The following is a 9958-nucleotide window of genomic DNA, read 5'->3' as shown; positions in this document are numbered from 1 at the left end:
TTTTTTAATCATTTTTTGAATTGACCACCCATAAACTGACTTTTACGGGTCATTTAAAAAGCTGTAAATTTTATGCATGACCTAAGATTATGTGCTAAATATCACAATCATTAATATTGTCTTAAAATAAAGTCAGTGGTAGTATGGGAGCTTATCGCGGCACTCCAAAAAGTTGCTAATTTTTTTTAAAATTATATTGAATTTTAATAATTAAAGAAGGATGATATGCTACTAAGACTTGAGTGGACTAATTTTTATGAAGGGATTTTACTTAAAAATCTTATAATGTTACTTAATTAGAAATGCTAATTTTGATTTTAAAAATAATTATGAGATTAAAACTCCAACAAATTTATCTTAGACTGTAATTAAATAAAAATTTCATTTTTACATAACGAGGGCATACATATACTATTTTACTAACTGAGTATTGATTTATCTGTAGAGTACTTTTATTTCTCGATTGATTCCATGTTGAGTTTTGGTTGAGATGGTATTATATATTTAAAAAGTGACATTGGAACAAGATTTTTTATACTGATTAAGTTAAAAACTAATTTAAAATTTATTTACGTAGCTTTTTAATTAATCGATATAAAAAATTCATTTATTCTTTTTATATTGGATAAAATATTAATTGATATACAAAAAAAAAATATATGCGTCATTGCATATAACTACATAAAGATGGAGCACAAGCGTAATTAGAATCAGCATCCCAATTAATCATGTGGCACCAGCTAACGTGGGGGCCGAAAACAGAAACAAAAACAGGAAGACTATTCCATAAGCAATTTAAACTACTTGGTCCATACACTTGGCTCAACCACTTACTGCAACACTAAATCATCATGCTGCTTTTTGGCTTTATCTCCTTCATTTTGAACCAAAATCATCATTAGCAACCTCCAAAATTCTTCATTAACTAAAAGTAGTCAACAAAAAAAGTTCATAATTAAGCTTTTAACTTGGTCAACTAGGATGCTTTCCATAGTTTTGTGTGGGATATATTATTAAATATCTGAATTAATTTTGGTGCACTATATTATTATATAAGTTTATTTGAATATATTAGAGAAAGCATTGAAAAATTAGGTCCAATGTAGTTATCATTTTGACTTGGTACCTTGCTAGCTTGCGTGGTGAGTTATGGTGCCACCATATAATAATAATTAATAATAATAATGAAGCTTTAAAAAATTGGTCAACCCACAAGGTGTAGTGTAATAGATTAATTAGTCTATGGTTGAAAAACAAGTGTTCAACTATTTGTGAATTCGTACTACAGTGTGTGAGGTGCGAAGTTGGGTGGTCTATAAATATCACCAAAGTTATGAGTATTTGAATTAGACGTATTCGTACGCAACTCCTCCACGTGTAAAATTCTTCAAACATGGATGAAGTTGAACATGGGAACTATCAAATTAAAGATTTTGATTTTGACTAGCATGCGCAATGTATGCAGAATTCTTAATTAGTTCACAACCATCGTTAGTGTTTCTCTGCTGCAATTCAAACTTCTTACTGTTCCAGTTTATATATGGATATATAGCTACACAGTATATTCATTACGATGTATGATTTTTTTTTGGGTGCACAGGAATAAACAGGTGTAGTGTCATAGATTAATTTTAAACATATGACAATGCAGAATTAATCAACGGTATGTAAAATATTTTTATATTGTGAACAGTTAATGATCGTTAAGCTTTGTTATTACTTAAGTGTTGGTAGATTCTCTATTAAACATCTGTTTGCATAGATTCTTTGTTACATTCATAAAAGAAACAAAAAAACCAATATTTTGTGCAAAAAATATATAGACATAGACATTATACACCAAATTTGGGTGGATATATTGATATATTATACTATGAATGTTAAAATAAAGAAAATTGAAACCAATGGTATCCATGTTTATTTTAGAAGGGAATAAGCAGTGAAAATTCCCACCTCACTTAGGAAGAACGGACAATGGGTCTCCAAGTGGAAGGGTTTCAACCCTCAAAGAAGATACGGAATAAGGGAATAAACTATTTTTGAAATGACCAATGAAGCATATCGATCAAGCATCATGTTTTGTTCTCATTTCCTCTTGCAAATTGCTGGTCACTTACTTAAGGAAATCAACCTTACGTACCATACTTTGGTTTACTTTTTAAATATTCGTCAAATGCTAGAATCAACAACATTTTATATAATCGATAACTATCTGCTTTCCATTGACCATCTTTGACTGCCATCGTTTCATTTTTTTCTTGATTCCACTGTTTAGATATTTTCATTTATATCTGCAGTTTATATATATTTATATATATATATTAAATTTCCTAAGTGGAGCCAACTATATAACAGTGTAGCCTATATCCCTAAAAACTTAACTAGTGGCGTGAATAACAACTCAAGTATTTAGAATATAGTAAGAGTTTTGATACGTTTATCCTTTTAGTCAATAGTGAATGCGTTTGAATAATCCCAAGAGAAAGACGAAGAAAAAGTTCTCAATCACAATACTAGAATCCTTACTTTTTTTTTTCAAGATACAATATCATTTCTCTTTTCTTTTCTTTTTTAACAAAAAAAAAAAGACATTAGGATGTCTAAACCCACATGTACAAAAAATATCAATAAATATATAGAAGATATAAATATGAAATCTTTAAATAGTAGATTTCCTTTCCTAAAAAATAGATCATACAAAATAACACAATATCTATAGGTCAAAATCTGAAAAGTGAAGCATTTTATGCCTTCTGCTGTCGAAATTATTAAAAAAAAAAAAAAAAAACTTATCTATACATACATTCTACATTGAGGTCTACTACCCAAATTAACACAAACAAATATATTTACACATTAGGTAAATTCGACAACAATATATTTACACCGCAAAAGTCTCGTGTATAAATTACTATCGTAGAACATAATTTCCAATTAAGTAAACAAGAGAGATTATTCTTTCTTGTAGTTCCAAAATAGAGTCACTTCCTACAAAGGGATTACCTAAAGAACTTAACAACATAATAACAATAATAAATGGCATAGTTGTTGGAAGTAAGGGTTAAAATGAAAATAAAATAATAAGAGTATATGTAACCCTTGTTTTTAATTCATTCCCGAACTATTTCATGATTAATTATACATAAACACTAATCAGATTATGAAAAAATTATTTTTGATATGTTGTTTATCATTCATGTCCAAACTCTTAACTATTTCATTCCAAAATTTCTTTTACCATGTGTTTTTAAATACAATCATATTTCTATAATCTCATATACTTCTTATCGTAGTTACCAGCACAACCTTTCAAATCTTATTATCTTTGTATTCATAAAATAAATAAAAATCTTATTACTTTTATATTCATACAAGATAAATAAAATTAATCAAAATAATATAAAGTTTGATTATGTTGTGATGTTTCTCTTCTTGACCATTTTAACAAAGACTCGAGATAAGGTTAAATACTATACATTGAAATAATAGTTCCTGACCTGATTCATATAATTTCTCTTTAATAATGTTATATGCGACCTAATGTGAAATAATATCTGAATCTATTAAAGTTCATTGAACAAATAGCAAACAGTTAATATAGATATTTTAAAACTTTTCATTAATAACATAATGCACGTATTGAAAAAAAAATGTATTAGTACAAAAATCGGTACATTGTATTCTACACTATATATGCATCATGTTAATTATTAGTGTTGATTTATCAATATCATTTCCGTTAAAGAGAAGTCATACCAATAAAGGTATTTTCAAAGCCTAATATTTTTCACTATATATAGGGTATTTTCTTAGTGGTTGCAGCATTCAGTGCAATTACTTTTCGTTGTGCACTGAAATTCTGATATTTTCTGCAGCCTCTTGGTGACTTAGAATAGTTAAGAGAAATGAGAGTTTGGTGGCAAAATAAAGGCTAAAAGGCATGATGGGTTTTAATTGACCTTATGGTGTGAGTGAAGGACGGTAGAAGAATAGGATATATGAAGTGAAATAGACCAGCTATTTTGGCCTCTAGCATGCATTTGCCACTTGTGAGAATGACGTATTGGATGAAGCCATGAGCTCACTAGAAGAATTAATTGATATATAGGCCAATCTGCACTAAAATGTTGCTAACACAAAACTAAAGGCAATTGAAAAAATGGTGAACATGACAGATTTAGTGGATGCTTCACTTTAGTATAACAGCAACTAATAGGTGGCAAAGTTTTAGCATTTAGATTTGCACCATGTATTGAGGTTTCAAGTGGAACCAGGATTTTGATGGAAAAAGAAGAAGGTGGACAAGTTTTCTGCTGTCTTTTTATGTGTCCCTCAACTTATTGGGACCTTCGTGTACACAACTCTATCTGGGTCCTTTGTGCCCTTATATCGATCACATCTCCTTTTCTGCCTCTGGGCAAGGCAAAAGCATTGCTAATTCAGACTTACTACGGAAAAATACCAAAAGTTTAATCCCCAAGATGCAGATCCGATTTCCTTTCCTGGATCTTCTGGCCCATCAGTGTTCAAACCTTTGAATTATAAGATAAACGTTAATTCTAGGTTGCTTTGAACAACCTAGCTTTGTCCTACTTATCAGGTTAATGCAAGAATTGAACCGAGCTTCGTCCCTATTCTAACTCTCATGTCACTCATTAATTAAGGGTTCCCATGTGACTTCACTTTACAGATAGTACTAGATATATATGAGAATGGTAATGTGTGAACTTGGCTAGTTGGCAACCTCTGTCTAAATTATTAGAATAAACTTAAATTTTAGGGATTCATTAAAATCTTATTTTATTAGTTTTGAATTTAGTAATATTTGATTTGATTTTGATAAAGATAAAATTGATATAAATAGTTTTGATTTTTCTTTTATTTAGGGGAGTATTATTTTATTTTATTAATATAAGATAGAGATAGATTAAGTAGATTTTATTTTAAGTTAGTTGATATTCTATTGTTAGTTTTTATTATTTGTACTTGGTCCAATACCCTATTTGCACCTATTTAAAGATTGTCAAGGTTCAATGAAAAAAAATCTTAGTAAAGTAAATTAAAGAGTATTATTATTTATGTGGGTCACAATTTTTTCTACATAAATAGCTATAAACGAGGAATATAAAAGTGAATTTAGAAAAACAAAAAATGTGATAATAAAAGACATTTTCTACCTCGAACTCTACTTACACTAATTTTTTTTTAATTTAAAAATAATCACAATAAAGAAAGCATTTCTAAAGGTTTCGAGATATAGGTAGAAGCGTAAGCGTATAATCGTATCACTTTGTAGAGGCACGATTTTATATTAGCTAACTAGTTTTCTTCATGCATAAAGAATTAAACAAAACCACATGAGGTAGTGAGAAAGAAGATACAAGTATAACAGAACCACATGTTGTGATGATTAATTTATGTAATTTAATTTTCTGATATTTTAAATCACTGTCGTTTCAAATTTGAACTCATTTTGTCATTAAATAAATAGATTTTAGAATATGAAAATAGACAATGTTATTTATTTTATTTCTGTTTTTTAATCAGAATTTACATTTACTTATTATTTTGTATTAAATAATAAAGAAGAAAAAAACAAATATCAAGAAAGTAAAAAAGTAATCATGCACGTGGGTAACTTTTTTTTCGAGAAAGATAATGTAGTTTTTTAATTGATTTCTTTTTACACACACACACACACACACACATATATATATATATATATATATATATATATATATATATATATATATATATATAAATTAAAGTTCATCCTTCACTACATAAGAACTAAAAGAAATGACGTGACTTTCCCGATAAAAAGTTATTGAATCCCTCTTCTAAAATAATCTTCGAGACAGTGATTTAGATGACAAGAACTTTCAAGAGAATGGTTTAGATGGCCAAAAATATGGACTTTTCAAGTGGGAAATGAAAGTTAGACAAATCGTGCATTATGTTTTTTGTTTTTGTTGAGAGGTGGGAAGATCTAGTAATCTTTGATCATATACGACTATAATTATTTAGGGTTTTTGTCCTCAAAATATGAAAAGTTAGCTCAAATAATAGATGTGTTTCGACAAGGTAAAATTTCGGCAATAATCATCAATAATTCTAAGGTTCGCAGAAAGGACTAAAAGACTAATGCATGGAGGTCTGTTAAAGTGCCATATAATGAATCTAGTTGACATTCCGTAGAGTACATGCTCCCACATGTGTTGCCGAATGGTTTACAATGTCGTACACGTCTGTCACAGCTTATTGTGTTGCAGTACTCTCCATTATACATACATAAGTACACACATTACATATATATTGTGCGACTATGAAATTAAATATGAAAAACAAACTCAACACTCATGCAACCTACGACTGTCCCAGAATTCTATTTTTGTCGATGACAAGGTTGACCGAAATATATTGTCCTGTGAAGGCACATATGTTGTGCGTGCGGTAATGGGGTATTGCTTTTACCTTTCATGGATGAGTCAAGCTCCATTTAGTTTTTGTGACAGATCCTTTGGGCACGTACATATATGGTAGTAAATATTTGCGTAGTTGATTTTTTACTTATTTATTTAAGTTTTCGGTCCCTTTTTTTCTTCAAAACATTCAGTAACTTTATGAACACTGTGTTCTTTATAAGCTAAGTGAAAACACAAGAAATTCTTACTCGCAAATTGCAGTTGAAAGTGGATACGATGTTCATGTTGTAAATGAAAGATAAAGGTTTACGATAACATATGGATGCGGATAAGTTCACAGACTTCTTTACGTATTGGATTGGTGCAATTCATTTTCAAATTGGATATCATGCGGTTTATAACAAAAATTTGAATTAATTGAAGTAAACATTTATACTAACCATCCTTCTTCAAGCACCCCAAAATATTTGTAAAGAATTCATAGAAGGAGAACTATAAGATTGATTTAAGAGTAAAAGATGAAAAAGAAGACAAGAGATTGTAACTTTAACTCTTGGGAAATGTAAAACTAATTTGAAGGGTGAGAAAAATTGTAAGTTCGACTTTTATTCATTAACAAAATTAATAATTAATATTTATTGATAAAAAAAACTCATAAAATTACAAATAATTTTTTTGAAGAGTGAAGATATTGTAATTTTTTTTTTTTTAAAAAGGAGATTATACATAGTGTTTCTGCTGAATTGGGACATACCACCTGTGTGCTGCTCTTGTCTTTGTCGAACGTTAGTTCCACTCCTTGTTTGGTAACTGATTGGTTGGGATGACCCGCAGAAGATACTCTCACGCTCAAGTCATAATTTTTTCTTGAAGGTCTTAAGTAATTCAAGAATGAGTCAAAAGTGAGTTTAGCTCAAAATTAAACCTCTATTTAAAGAGTTTATAAGAATCTGACCAAATAATTTACCTCTTAATGATTATTAATGCAAACATTAATCACTCATCATTAGTTGTTGTAATATTAATTGCACTTTAACTCTACTCAACTGTTGTCGGGACCAAGTGGCGACAAAGCTCTTTTCTTCAAATCTACCGCTCGGTCCTTTCAAGCTAGTAGACCATCATACTTGATCGGCCGGATTTAGGCCCATAATAACACGTAGATAACTTGTATAACCGCCTAAAAACATCTCTAAGATTTTGACATTGAATAGAGTTCTATAGTTATATTTTTTATAAAATATATTTGTGAGGTGTAGATTGTGAATATATGAGATATATATAGTAAAAACTCTGAAGTGTCATACATGAGTTGTGCCGTGGGATGACTTTAAGACTTTGTTCACTTGAATGGATTTGGAAGAGAGTGATTAAGGAGATTTAAGAGGATTTGAAGATAATTTTTTTTAATCTGTCACATCAATCAAATCCTACACTAATTCTCATAAATTTTACTTCCAAATACACTCTCACTTACCTCCAAATCCACTCAAATAATCAATAAAAAAAATTATCTTTAAATCCTCTCAAATTCCCTCAGTCTCTCTCGCCCAAATCCATTCAAGTGAACAAAGTCTAAAACGGAATAGTTTTTGTTATTTTCCTAATTAATAGAAATAAGATGCATGAGAGAAAGAGGATGGAAAATTTAATTTAAAAGAAAACGGTGTCAAATTGTCAACCAAGGTTCGAATTTGAAGATAAAGTGAGTCATTTTATTCTTTTTCATGTTGGAAATTGCTGAAAGCGTCCGACACTAGATCAATGCTCGAACACTTGGCACATACCCACTTGTGCTTAATTATTATAAAAAGGAATAACACAACAATGTGTGCCCTACAATAAAAGAAAGAAAAGCCACAATGGATATACGTACGTTTCAATTTTATTTAACAATTCAAAAATTAAATTAAGGGATTTGATACTTTCCAATGTAATATTATTGTGTTTCTATATAGGTAGGAGACACAAAATATCATCGTATCCTAATGAAATCATAAAATTTAACCACACAACCATATAACAGAAAATAAATCAAGTTCATTCTTCATTCTCTGCTCATAATATTCTTTCTATTATTTTTAGGATTTTGGGTCTCTTTCTAATTTAGGATGAAACAAATGGGTCATTTTAGTTTGTTACTAACGTGAAAATAATGGGTAAGAATTAAAAGCCTTATTTCTCTCTCCCTATATATATATATATATAATATCGTTGGTATATGCATACTCCATAGCTATGATTTAAGCCAAGTTCATTTATGAAAAGCAAAGTTTTCAACCGTACACACACACACACAAAAATAATAATAATAGAGCAAAAGATGAACAAAAATATTGAGAACGTACTTTCCTAATTTTGTTAAAGATAGATTCTAATATGACTCTCGTACCATTTTTAAAAATATATATTTTAAGCACAATTCAACATTATAAAATTAGTTAGTATAATGAAAATATAGATTGTTTTGAATGGATATGTTATTTACAAAGTAATTTCTATTAAAACCGGTAGTACTAAACCTATATATATATTGACTGATAAAAAAAAATTAGGCGATATTTATACTACTGTAAATTGTCGGTCTCTATCTCTATCTTATATGAGATTTTTAATAAATACATCAACGAGAATAATATTTTTCCAAAATTAATTTTATCATCCATAAACCATTTATAGTTTTTTCTTTTTGCATTGATATTAAATTGGAAATCTATAAATATAATATTTTAAGACTTACGTTTACTCATTGGTCTAACTAAGAGGGGTATACGGTAATTAAATTTAAGAAAAATTACCCTTATTTAACTAAAGTCCTTATAAATGACCCTCATAACTCCCTTTAATTTTTTAATATATATTAGTTTGTATTAATGTAATCCTTCAAGGAAAAATAACTGCATTATGACATCTAAAATTTTGAATTAGGAAAAACATGCATTCGTTAAATGTTTATTTAAGATTGTCTTCTGTGTTTGTCTCTTAGTTGAAGGCAGGGTTTTAATCCTTTACAACACCAGAACTTGGACACGTAACGTCAAGATATAATCTGAATATTTGGTCGAAAGAGTTGTAGAATATTATACCTCATTTCAAATCTTCTTAAGCTAGCTTCCTCTGATCAGCCACCAACTGTGAGGTCGAACATATATAGCCAATAGTGGGAATATCTTCCTGTGTTTTTGAATATATTATTCCTCCTTCCTACCTTTCCACACCCTCAATTTAACAACAATTTCATGCCCTAACCCTAATTAATCTCATATTTGTAGAATAACTTAACAGTTTTGTTTTTCCTCTTAAGCTGATGGCAATATTATATTTGACTTGAACTTTTCTAACTTCTGATATATATTAGAGTTCTAAACTACATACCAGTTGAATAAAAATATTCTGAGATATCCTTAAGGTTTTTCTTCTAAGTAACAAAAAAGAAGAAAAAAAAACTGACCTACCCCAACCGGTTAAATGAAAGTAAAAGGTTTAAAAGAAGCTCCCTTTCTCTGATAATGACTCCATACTGTAACCCATGC

This window comes from Vigna angularis, chromosome 3, assembly GCF_016808095.1.
Source record: "Vigna angularis cultivar LongXiaoDou No.4 chromosome 3, ASM1680809v1, whole genome shotgun sequence".
Classification (NCBI taxonomy): Eukaryota; Viridiplantae; Streptophyta; class Magnoliopsida; order Fabales; family Fabaceae; genus Vigna; species Vigna angularis.
This window is presented reverse-complemented; position numbering follows the sequence as displayed.